Source organism: Amphiura filiformis, chromosome 2 (genome assembly GCF_039555335.1).
Source record: "Amphiura filiformis chromosome 2, Afil_fr2py, whole genome shotgun sequence".
NCBI lineage: Eukaryota > Metazoa > Echinodermata > Ophiuroidea > Amphilepidida > Amphiuridae > Amphiura > Amphiura filiformis.
This window is the reverse complement of record NC_092629.1, coordinates 67,892,817-67,906,039: the sequence shown is the minus strand read 5'-3', so window position 1 is coordinate 67,906,039 and position 13,223 is coordinate 67,892,817.

Here is a 13,223-nt window from a genome sequence, read left to right as displayed (position 1 = left end):
CTTGATTGGTTATTACAGTATCCAAGATGGGTTCTAGTGCTGGAGACCTAAACAGAAGAAAATCACTAGCCTGGGCAGCTTTCTGGAAACTGGAACGTCTTTGGAGAAGCCCATTCCTGCCAATCGAAACAAAAATCAAGCTGTTTGAGACAACTTTGAGTCATGGGTAATCACCAAGGACAGGAAAACAAGATCAATGCCTTTGTAACATCTTGCTACAGAGTCATGTTAAACATCAAATGTGTGGATCGGATTCCGAATGAAACCATCTACAATCTGACCAACACCACGCCACTGGTAGCCAGAGTCCAGATTCAGCAACTCAAATTTCTCGGCCATATACTGCGTCTTGAAGACGACGAGCCTGTATGCCCTTTATATTCCACTAAATGGAAAGAGGAAACCGGGACGGCCATGCACACTGTACTTACATTATGTCCAGCACCTCCTGGGAGATACTGAAGGGATGCTGCAGCCAAACAAAATTGTTTCGCTTGCCCAAGATCGCAATAGTTGGAGAAAGCTTGTAGTCGCCTGTTCCGCAGCCGGCTGATGATAATGATGAGTTCTGATGTTGTGCGTTCGCTTTGTAGTTTGAAATATGCGATATACGATCGCAGCTGGATAGAGTGCAGCGGTTGAAAGCTGTGGTCATTCATTTGAAATTCCTACTCTAGGCGCAATTATTTTCCAGCACAAAGCCCCTTCTTCCATTTGTCATCCTAGCTTAACCTTTCAAAAAATGCTGTCGACTAGATGCGATGCGAAAGCTAAAATCGTCAGTACTCATTTAATGGATTTGTCGAGGGAAAATGTTTAACTAACTTATTTTGATATATTCGAATTATGCGTTAACTTTATAACACCACGTAAATATTTCCAGCACATAGCCCATTCATCTCTTTGTCATCTTAGCTTAAGGGATGGGGTATGAACGTTTGGACAGTATTTACTGTGAGACATTAGAGCACATCAGACATATCGAATTGCATTCTGAATGCGAAGAATGTCCTTCTGATATCAAATAATTTTTTTTTTGAAATTCAGCAATGTAATACACATTTTATGGCAAATAATTATAAATTGATATTTTTGATATTTAACCGTACTCGAAGTAAACTTTATAAATCTGATGATTTATACTTAAAGTGTATACAGGAGGGATGAAAAGCCGACGATCAATTGAAAACTTTGACCTTTCGTATTAAAGATATGGATTTTTCCCCAAAACTTTGGGTCTTTTTGGGAAAAAAATCCATATCTCCCAGCTACATACACTTTAAGAATATATCATTAGATTTATACAATTTACTTCGAGGACTGATATATATCAAAAATATGAAAAATATCATTTTTTTTATAATTTGTCATAAAATTTGTATTATATCGTGAATTTCAAAAAATGAAAATTATTTGATATCAGAAAGACATTTTTCGTATTCAGAATGCAATTTGATATATGTGACCGTACAGCACGAATGAGCCGTAAATGTCCTCAATTGTATTCTGAGTTACAGTGTAAAATGGGCATGAAGGTCGTATTCATAGGTACCTCAATTTGGTGCTACGTGTACCTCATTTAATGAGATACACGTAGCACCAAATTGAAATACCTATGAATATGACCTTCATGCCCATTTTACACTGTAACTCAGAATACAATTGAGGACATTTACGGCTCATTCGTGCTGTACGGTCACATATCTGATGTGCTCTCATGTCCCACAAAAAATATTGTCGAAGCGCTCAAAACGCTCTTAACCTTTCAAACAAGAAATGTCTTTAAAAAAGACAATGCCTCAAGAGATTCCCGCGGGCACCATTTGTTATTAGCCATAAGAGATACTTGAAATGCTAGCTTTAAGCCTGGTACAAGGAACTTATGATACGATGTCCTCATTCACAAGCTGATACTATCTGTCCATCGTATTAAGACTATTACCGTTCGGCAGCGTATTGAATGAATATTAAACAGTCAAGAATAAGCTCCGCCACCCGCTGTTTCGGGAACATCAAAACATCAAAGGCGTTGCACGTATACTTACGTAAGACTGTCCTTTTTCACTTAACGTAGACAAAGCAGGGCCAACTTGCCTACAAATGGTCAAATGTTGGCAAGAAATATCTCTGTGTAATCCTATGCAAGTCCCACATCACATCGATATCGGCGATCGTATTTTTTACTGAAGTTAGGCTAGGCTGGTTACCACAGCTAAAATAATCGACCGGAAATCGGGTGTTTGGACACCAGAAAATTCAGGTTGAAAGTCAAAAAGTGTCAATTGGTACACCTTGATACAGAAGTTATCATACAGTGATAGTAAGATTTTTTCAAATAAAATCTCTTTTCTGTACAATTGATTGCTGTGCTGAAAAATGTTGCATATAATGGGTACTTGCTCTTTTGTACAGTAATTCATTGTAAGGTACCATCAATGCTGGTCACAGAATTTGGAAAAATACATTTGCCCATAACTTGCTAATTTTTTTTCCTACAGACATGGTTGACCCCTCATTTTTAAGTTAAATAATCACCTTTCTAAAAAAACAATTTCAATGTGAAATATACTACTTGCAGGGTTGTCACCAGGACCAAAAAAGTACTAAAAAGGCTACTTGGAAATTTGATGATCATACCTAGCATCAAGGGCTTAGGCAGCCAGCCGTGTAGGGAGTGTTTTACACACCCAAATTTGTAAATACACACCCAGTTTTTGCCCACATGGCCTATACCTTGTACACAAATCTTAAATTTACACACCCAGTTTTTTAAATTTACACACCCAAACCTTCTGATCCTGCCTAAGACCTACCTAGCATGGAGGACAGGCCTAGGCAAAAAAAACCCTTTTTTCTAATAATTTCTCCGCAAGCGTCATTTATGTCGACAAATTGTTCGCAAATCCACAGCAGGGTTGCAAATATATCATATGTCACTCGGAGTGCGACAATTTGTACAGATAAATTTATCACAGGTATTTTTCTATTAATTTGGCCATTCGTCTGCATATTACCAAAAATAATGCATTTTGGGCGGCGTTTCTCCGCGAACGTTGTTTATGTCGACACATTGTTCGCAAATCTACCACAGGGATGCAAATATACCATACGTTACTCGGAGTGCGACAATGTGTACAGATACATTTATCACAGGTATTTTTCTATTAATTTGACCATTCGTCTGCATATTACCAAATATAACCCATTTTGGCCCAGCGTTTCTCCACGAACGTCATTTATGTCGACAAATTGTTCGCAAATCCACCGGTTAGTTTTAAGGATATAATACATGGCATAAAATGTGACAATTTATCAAAATAAATTGATAATGAACGCTTTTGTGGATATTTGCCAATACAATATACATCTGACATGTACATGGTATATATGAATTATGATTATGTCTTCAGTAGGAATTCAGCTGAGTACATGCAGCTGAGACTACTCTCAGGTTGTAGTAAGCTACAAATTTCAAATGTTGGAGGACTTGTTCTCATCTCAAAATGATTACAAAGTTTGACACATTGCACGACTCTGTAGGATATTTGATTAAAAAGATATAGAGTTAAGTGCACAAAGTACAATAAGTGACTATATCTCATTAACCAATGATCCTACAGATATGCCACCGCTGACTTTTTTGTTCTTTATGACCAGAGGAAAAGTTTGACATATCGCACGACTCTGTGGGATATTTGGTTAAAAAGATAGAGGGTTAAGTACACAAAGTAGAAAAAAGTGACTATATCTCATTAACCAATGATCCTACATAGATGTAACCACTGACTTTTTTGTTCCTTATGACCAGAGGAAAAGTTTAACATATCGCGCGACTCTGTGGGATATTTGGTTAAAAAGATAGAGGGTTAAGGGCTGGGGTATGAGCGACCTTGAAGTACAGGTATCTGGAGAAGGGAAGCAACGAGTTACCCCAAATCACAGCGACAGGTAGTGACTGGGCCGCCGAGTGCTAATATATATTTATTTTGGAAGGTTCGTGTTTGTTTTAAATTTTGGGGCGTTTTTCCAAAATTTCATATTTTTGTCGAAAAAAAAAAAAAGCGACATGCCAAAGATAAATCTTTTTGCACATACTTTGTTATTGCTAATACAACTCTTTTCTGCATACCTTCGCTACAATTCGTTGTGGTGATTTAGTAATATTATACATTTTGTGACTGCATTTTTGCGTTTTCGATGCGATTTTAGGCTTACCGTGATTTAACGTTGATATCTGGTCTTGCTCCTTTTATAATTTTACTTTGACCGTCGGCTTTTGTAAATAACAGAATGTAGATTGGCTCTGAATAAGTATCGTAGTCCTCTTGGTGGGTTTTTCATGATATAATTAGTTTGTATTTGCATGTAACAACCCAAAATCGACCTCTGAATTCGGGGTTGAATGCTGTTTCCGGAATACCTGTGGACTCAAACAAGTGCACGAGTGGCGACTATGGTGTTATACTTCCCGCATTCATGATTGCGTCAACGCCTAATAATATACTTCTTTGTATAGGTTGAGTGTAGCTGGTATACAAAAAAATTGGTTACATGTCAATGACCATTAACTTCAGGGATAGATCCTTTGCACGCCTTTCTATCATGCAGTATCTTTACCCACAGACATGTGCCCGTGTCCCGTGCCAATATTGCGCAACGTTAAAGGTTAACATATATTTTTGACATGGAGAAGACTGTGTGCTTCTATGGCCGAGTGGTCTAAGGCATTGTGGTTTTTACGTTGCTGTTCTCAGTGTCGCTTGTTAGAATCCGAGCGTCTGTTTCTTTTTCTTATGCGCTGATTTATTTTTCCAGCGTAGGTCCTAGAAAAACTAATTTATGATATAATTTCTTTTTGTATTATTTATTTATTTATTTATTTATTTATTTATTTATTTATTTATTTATTTATTTATTTATTTATTTATGTATTTATTTATTTATTTATTTTATTTATTTATTTATTTAATGACGTTTTGGGGCTCGAGAGAACGGACACATTTATTTATTTGTTTATTTATTTATTTATTTATTTATTTATTTATTTATTTTTCGATTGATTATTTGATGATTGAGTGAGCAGATTTATCGATTGCTACTTTAGTTGTGGGACTTCTATTAGAGTTTGAATGACATCGTACATTAGTATTGATTTTTCCGTGAAACATTATCAAGAATTAATATCACAGGTTTTATTGCAGATAGGAAGTTGGCTTAGTGATACAATCTGTTGATTCAGAACCGGAAGGTGCCGGGTTCGATTCCCACCTATGTCTATTTTTTTTTAAAGACTTGGAAAATTACTGCAGTAAGTTTATTTGGCGCGCGATCTCAGTTATTCATTTTCTGATGGCTGTGCCTCTTACAGGCACCTCCTCTGGAATCCAAACCACGGTTCGCTCATAACACCTCCCTTAAGTACACAAAGTAGAAAAAGTGACTATATCTCATTAACCAATGATCCTACAGAGATGTGACCACTGGATTTTTTTGTTCCTTATGACCAGAGGAATAGTTTGACATATCGCACGACTCTGTGGGATATTTGGTTAAAAAGATAGAGGGTTAAGTACACAAAGTAGAAAAAAGTAACTATATCTCATTAACCACACTCGATCACCTCCGGTCACAAATTATGCTACATGGGTGTGATGTTCTTATTACATGTACATGAGCTTGGCGATTAATTGAGGGCCGCATATACGAAAGTTAATGGGGGTATTCCGCTTTGCCCCGTTTCCACTTTGCCCCGGTCTCCCCTAAATATTCGTCTCAGGCTGAACTATTTAGGTGCAGTAAACAAAAAAAATCGATATTTTTGTAAGACGGGGGGTGCAGGCCTCTAAATATCCCTAAATTCCTTCACAGATACCTTATTTCAGATTAACTTCTTTAAAACAATAAAAACTGTACACATTCAAAGCGTTATATTCTTTTCAAATTCCAGAATCAAGTCAAACATTTTTTATAGTCACTCTTCAAGGCAAACATTTTACTACAACCCCGTGTAAAGATGACCGTCCCTGCCATTTTCTTTTCTAATGCATAATTCATTAGCCCGACATGCAGACACATTGAGCATTTTGTACCGTAAGAACTTCGTGGCAACATGGAAAACGTAGCCCAAACCTGAGCGCTATTAATATTATAGTACTTGACAGAATGATTTGTTATGGCAATCCGGCTATTATTCCGCCCAATAGTCGTGTTTTAGGTTCCAATTCCAATACATACTGCTTTCGGCAGAAAAATGTTATCGACTAGTTTGCGATTTGGGGCCAAACTTCAATTCGACAAGACAATATCCAACCTGAAAACTTAATAAACTTAAAACGTTTTGTGGAAAATAATACCCACTGAAATGCTACGCTCTTAACATCAACACACTGCAAGGTTATTGCAATTTGCGAGTAAAAACATTATTCAAGAATTATTCTTGAATAAATGATAATAATAATAAACAACATTGGCAGAAGCAGCTGGTTTTATTTTGAGAAACTACTTTTCCAAGCAATACTGAATGCATAAAGGAACTGTCTAATATTTACGCCAGGAGGCAGTGGGAGTTTAAGGGCGAATCCGAATGTTTTGGAGGTTTTCTTTTGATTTTACTTGAACCAGGAGGGGAATATTGTATTGATTGTTGTGCCAAAAATCCCTGTCACCCCAGGTTGTACATATTTCGTTACTCAATGATGTTTGATACATTAGAATGAGAGTCAACAGTATGAACAAAATATATCTAGCTTGCATATTTTAACTTACCATCTTTATCACCTACTTCTAAAAGGTTGATCAATATATTTTGGTATGTAAAGAAACATTTAATCTTTAGCTTTGATAAACTAAATCAATTATTTCAATCGACTCACATTTTTTGAAGATATGCCCTTTCTAAGGATTGCACCCGCTTTTAACTCAACAAACAACAAAGTAAGAAAGTAAGAAATCTAATAACATAAAATAAAAAGGCATAAATAACCAAGAATCAATTGCCCGGGCTCAGTAAGAATTGATTTTGAGTTATTGGACTCTGTTTCTCAATGTTCGTAAAACTTTGTCCGTTCCGCTATCTGTTCACCTGAATGAAGTAAATTTGTTTGTAGGAACTTAGATCTGAAGTTCTAGTGTTACTCGGTGATCATACACTATTGCACGTATCGGGTTATTTCGTGTTTTATTGTGATCACTCACAAGTGTTAACTTTTTTTTCTGGTGAAAAGTCAGCAACGTTGCCCTCTATTGACAGGTAAAACAATATCATAGCTTGGTCGCTACTCGCGCTCGGCGAATCGCCTGAATCACTTCACGCGTTAGATAAGAGGCGATCACGACAGAACGGAGTAGCGCCATTTTTTGCTCTGAGTAATAGAGGGCATATGAATATTTTATATCTGTGAACGAATATATTCCATCATACTATGTTTTTGGCCCTTTTTTTTCCAAAAAAAGTACCAAATATTAAAATTTTACATTCATTGCCAGTAGGACTAACTAAAGGATTACGATTTAGCTATGTTTCATTAGGCAAAACAGTATAATATTTTTTTAATCCAAAAAATAGTGCTGTATTTTTCTGCAATGGGGATGGGTCATGTATAACGAACGTCAGGGTAATATATCACCGGCATTAGACGCATCAACGTCTCAGTAAACGTTGATTGGTACCAAACCCCCCATCTGAGGAGGCAGGCTCATACACTCTTATTGGTGATGAAATACTGTGGCATAACCAAGAAAATTGAGTTCTTTGGTATTTGTTTTGTAAAATGTCTCTTTCGATACCTCTTTGCCGGGGTTGCTGCACATTTCTTAATAGTAACAAGCACTATATCTCGTTTAATAAGTCATTGATCATGTTGATTCAACTTCTGTCTTATGTTATAAAAGATTAACTAATATAGCAACAGGCACCGACGATTTTTGAATATATCGTCCTGTACTACAAACTATAACCTATCAGCAATTGTAGATTGAATACAATACCTCTCTTTTCAAAAATGCTAATCTTACAGGTGCGAGTGATCAGCATGATATGGTGCAGTGCAGAGGTACCACGTGAACGTACTAGTGCAGTGCGATATATTCAAAAATTGTTTTAGTTTTAACCTATTGCTATGGTAGTCAGTCCTGTTACATTCATCTACGGCGATTTGTGTGGTCTGGTCGATATGCAAATGATGTGACTAACTTGAGGTCTTACAAAAAGGACGTGCAAGAACTATTTTGAGCGTATGAATTCCCAAACTTCATCTGATGTTATGTTCCCGTTTCAGGGTGGAATTCACTTTGTTTGATTGTTTCACTTATATTAAAGCACTATAGCCTGGCGCCATCATATCTTTCATCCGAGTTTAAATAATGTTTTCGTTGAGATGAATTAAAGACAAGATGCTGCTGCTCTGCTTTCGCTATATGGTAATGATACTGAATATTTTCATTTTCTTTCTCTTACTAACATACTTAAATTTACGAGTTTTATGAATATGTATGAGTTATAATCTGATGATACTAATTAAGAGGAGGAGTGCAAAAATGAGAGTATCAACAGGAGGAAACGGGAAATACAGGGTGTCCCAGAATAATACCGTTTTTGAACAAAAAACAATTTTATTACAATGAAACACGCATCACACATCGTCATCATCCCTTTATCTTCATGTCAAAACGTGCCGTGATAGTACAGCGAATCCTCTCGTTTTTCAACAGCTACGCATGGCGACTCAGGCTAACATATGACTATCATATGAGATACCACAGAGTTTTTATATTCTGCACATTATTACGATTTGTGCATGCTCTAGTACCCCATATGATGTTGCTATCGAAAAATCGATTTGTTTTCAGGTAAAACACAGGTTTTGTTTCCAGTACACTAACTTGAAATGCAATGCACTAATTAGCGGCGACTGCTGTTTGTTGTGTATATATTTTACTGCATTTTGTCCGTAAATATTTTTAAATCACCGTGAAAATTGTGATATATTTAATTTTGAGAATTACAATTATACTTTATAGGTATAAAGGAACACGTTTAGCCCATTCAGTTAAGATTCAAGTCAAGGTGCAAGTCCTATAACACAATGCATATGTAAACTTTCTTTATCTGTGTCAATAATAGAATATTGATTTCAACGGAGTATGGAGCTGTATGGAAAAAATATTTATAATACAGGGTGTTGACACTGTGCGTCACCTACTTGTTTTGAGATTTTCATTTTGGCGTGACATTGATATTATTGAAAATGGATGAAACGCCATGTGTGCCCAGGCGAAAAAAGTCATGGGCATTCCCCAAATTCGCTACTGGTTGCTATGCAATTCATGCCATGATCATGGCAAGACATTCCGATTCTTTTCTTTTGTATGTGGCATGAACATGCCATAAAAATGGACTATCAAGGGTTCATGGGGTGAATTTTGAACCCATTGAAGATGTAATTGACTTGAATATAGAAGTCATGGGCATGGAAGGAGACAAAAATTGACATTGACCATGATTTATGTCCATGAATTACCCATGAATATGCCCTGAACATGTCAAGGCTCTGACCAAACGCACGACACACAAAAAAGCGTGCAAATACACAAATATTCATGTGTGAGCATGAACAACCCATCAAAAATTCACAAATTCACAAAAAATCATGCCTGTTGCTAGCAAAAATAAAGTATGTTCTTGGCATGTTCTTGTATAATTTGCAGCGCAGGGGCCTCATAACACAAATGCTTTATCACTATCGTCCAGCCTTATCGGCAATAAATTGTAGAAACCATACATTATTTTATAGGAATTTTCCAAATATGGCACAGGTAATGAGCTTACAACGCTTTATATTTCAATATGAGTTCAGATACCCAAAAATGTCACAATTACAAAGTGTATAACCTACTCAGGGAAAACTTTTCCTATTTCTGACAAATTTATTTTGGTATATGTGACCGTACACGGCGAATGAGCCGTACATTACTCCCCGGTCAATTTTGTTTTATTTCATGTTTAGAAAATATACATCATAAGTTTAAAATGGTATATTATTTGACTTCAAACGATATCCAGAAGCGGGGTTATGGTTTGTTGAAATTTGCTCCTTCAACAAAATGGTAGCTTTTTTTCGTTTCTACATGTGTCTCTTCTTCCACATTTCTGGCAATAAATATCAAACAACCATAATTGGCAGTAATTCCAAATCATCCCCAAGTCAACGAGGTTCAAGAACGTTCTCTCATTGTTAATTGTCGGTAATACATACCTATACAAAATACAATGCCTGGTAACCCACCGCTTGAACAGGACTTAGCCAAAGCAAACAAAGACCAGAGCTATTAAAAAATCTATAGCCATCGTAGGTAGAAGCTCGTTATCCTTTTCAACAATAGGATTATTGATTGGTGTTTGACTATCAAAATAAGATAGATGTCGCGCCAGCTAGAGGTACCGATGAATACGACCTTCGTGCATATTTTACACTCAGAATACAATTTAGGGAATTTACGGCTCATTCGTGCTGTGCGGTCACATTTACAGAAACCTTTATTCGTTAGCTTTAATAAACCGAAAGAAATATTTCAATCAGCTCCCAACTGTTAAAGATATGATCTTTAAAACGATATGTACCCGTTTTTCAATCTGTTCACTAATCCGACTAGGTCATTACTGCGGTGTCCCTGACGTAAAACTGCGGTGTCCCAAGGCCGGGGGTTCCACAGATTACTTAGTGTGCTATACAGAATTGTACACAACAGTGATTTTCAATACACACATCCCCCACCGCACATGCAAAGCGATATTTACATACACTTATACACACTGCAAAGTGAGTATAAAAATGAAACATGAAGACCGAGGAAATATGCAATTCACATTAGGAGTGACACGTGTGCTTATATACCCCCTATACAACCCTCACTACGTCAGAAGGGGGGGGTCCTCGCTTTGTACCTCACTATTACCTCGGTTTGTTGGTATGTTGCTAAACACACGGCCTCACTTTGATGGCGCATTCGAACTTACACGATCATGAATTGATTGAACAAATTAAATCTCCCGCACTGGTAATATCAATAGAGGGCCAAATACAGTAAACGCTTCTGGGATTGGTGTATAGGTAGAACATATACAATAAAATCAATATTACCAATAGTAACGCTATTCATACTTAAAAAAGGGAGGGGCGAGAAGACATAGAGTGGACGAAAAATCTACATAGAGGAAAATTACAGAATTCCACTCACCAGCAGGAGCCGCTGCTGTTCAGTAGTTATAAGAAACGGCGATTATTTAACACGTTGCACTTTTATACAAAGTACCAAAACGTTCATGGTCAATATATTTTATTGTTAAAATGCATCAATGCTTTATGAAATTAAATTTATGTACGATATCGTGCATTTTGCGAGATGATTTAGTACATACCGGATCAGTATAACATAATCAATCGTGAACATATCATAAAAAATGTATTGATGTGATGTACTAAATTAACAACATTCATATTTAGATTTAACTTGCATTTTTACATATTACGTACATTTCTATGGACATCAATTTTGATCAAGGCTCTTCATTTTAAGCCCCATAAAAGTATTATTGCGCATACTAAATTTAGTATGCTAACCAGTGCAAGATACTAAATTTTTCCGATAATTAACTGCTGTACTTCCGTGAAGGGTTTGAAAGTAATGAACTATCATCGTAAAAAATTTATATTTCAAAAATGAAGCAAACAATTCAAAGTGTATTATGAAAACTGTTTTAGGCCAAAAAAATTAAAATCCGTTTTTTTCCCTTTTGATTGGAATGGTCATTTACAGTGGGTCTCTCCGACAAACATACACACCCCAAACCACACACCCCAATCACATTTCTTCATATTCAAGAATATTTATGATCCCCTTTCAACCGGCAGATTAAAATGGTATTTGAAAACAAAAATCAAAATAGATGTTTTTTAAAAAGAAAACATAACAACACCATTGTTCTTTTCTAATCTTTACTTGCTTCCTAAAACATACAAGTTGTTTTGCTATATTGTTTTAAGGGGCCAAGTCTTGGAAGTTTAACTTATTATACAAAACAAGTCTTGATTGCTTCGAAAATAAAATACAAATCGTTAATTTTGATAACTATTTTTATCTTTGTGTGTGACTTCAGATAAACTCAGTGACTTTTAATATTTTAAGAGAAATGTCAACCAACACAATGCCAATCCTGGCTTTATAACTTTATACAGGCCTACCCCATCCATGAAGTGCAATCTCCGTTGTTATTTTCCTAAACAGCCCGCGAGGTGTCCACTCGGCGTCAATGATTATGGTAGCCCATTTCTTAATGAGCCTCGCGCCCTCCGACACCTCTCGCAAATACGCACTGACATAAAAAAAAAATGTGTCATAGCAATCTATAGCTGATCTATGTGCTCTTCGTGCAAAAAAATCATTCAAAATAAACTTAAACGCTTAAATAGCGTCGTAAAACTTCGCCATTTTTCTTGCAGTGTTGCTACTATTTTGTACCCACTACCATAACAAAATCACCCAACGAAGCCCGCGAGCACAGCGCCGGTGCATGCTGTTTTTTAGCCGGCAGAGTAGTATTGAGCGAATTCTATTGCACAATTCACATACATGGGCTTGTCTTTGCATTTACAAGCAATACGGTCCGTTTGGTTTTGACTACGTTCATTTGTTGCGCAATGTGTAAATGTTTACTCCAGTAGTGTTTTATATTATTTTTTCCTGCTTTTTTCTTTGATAGAGTGACAAAATGCACAAAATAAGCCGTCGAAAACAAACTTTTTGGGGCCATTTACAGTTTATATAACTGTTCAATTATACTTGGTTCAGGAATTGTAATATTATAAAAATATCACAATGTACAACGATACTGTTCTTTCACAGACACCTCGTGGTAAATGTTCTTACTGATGTTTAAAGCGAGTGGGATGACAGTGGTATTATTTCAACTGTTACCCTCTTTAGATTATTTTACTCAATTTGAGAAACAAAGGTCACAACTCAACAAATCGACTACTCTAATTGAGGAAATAATGCCCAACATTGCGCTTATATTGATAAGTAGTACTCAACGTTGAGGGTGTTATTCATTAATAATGAGCTCAATGTTGGGTATTGTTTACTCATTATTATGTTTTAGATCCAATATTTTAAAACTTATAGTTCGACCAATAAATATGGGCTCAACCGATCCAAATTTATATCAA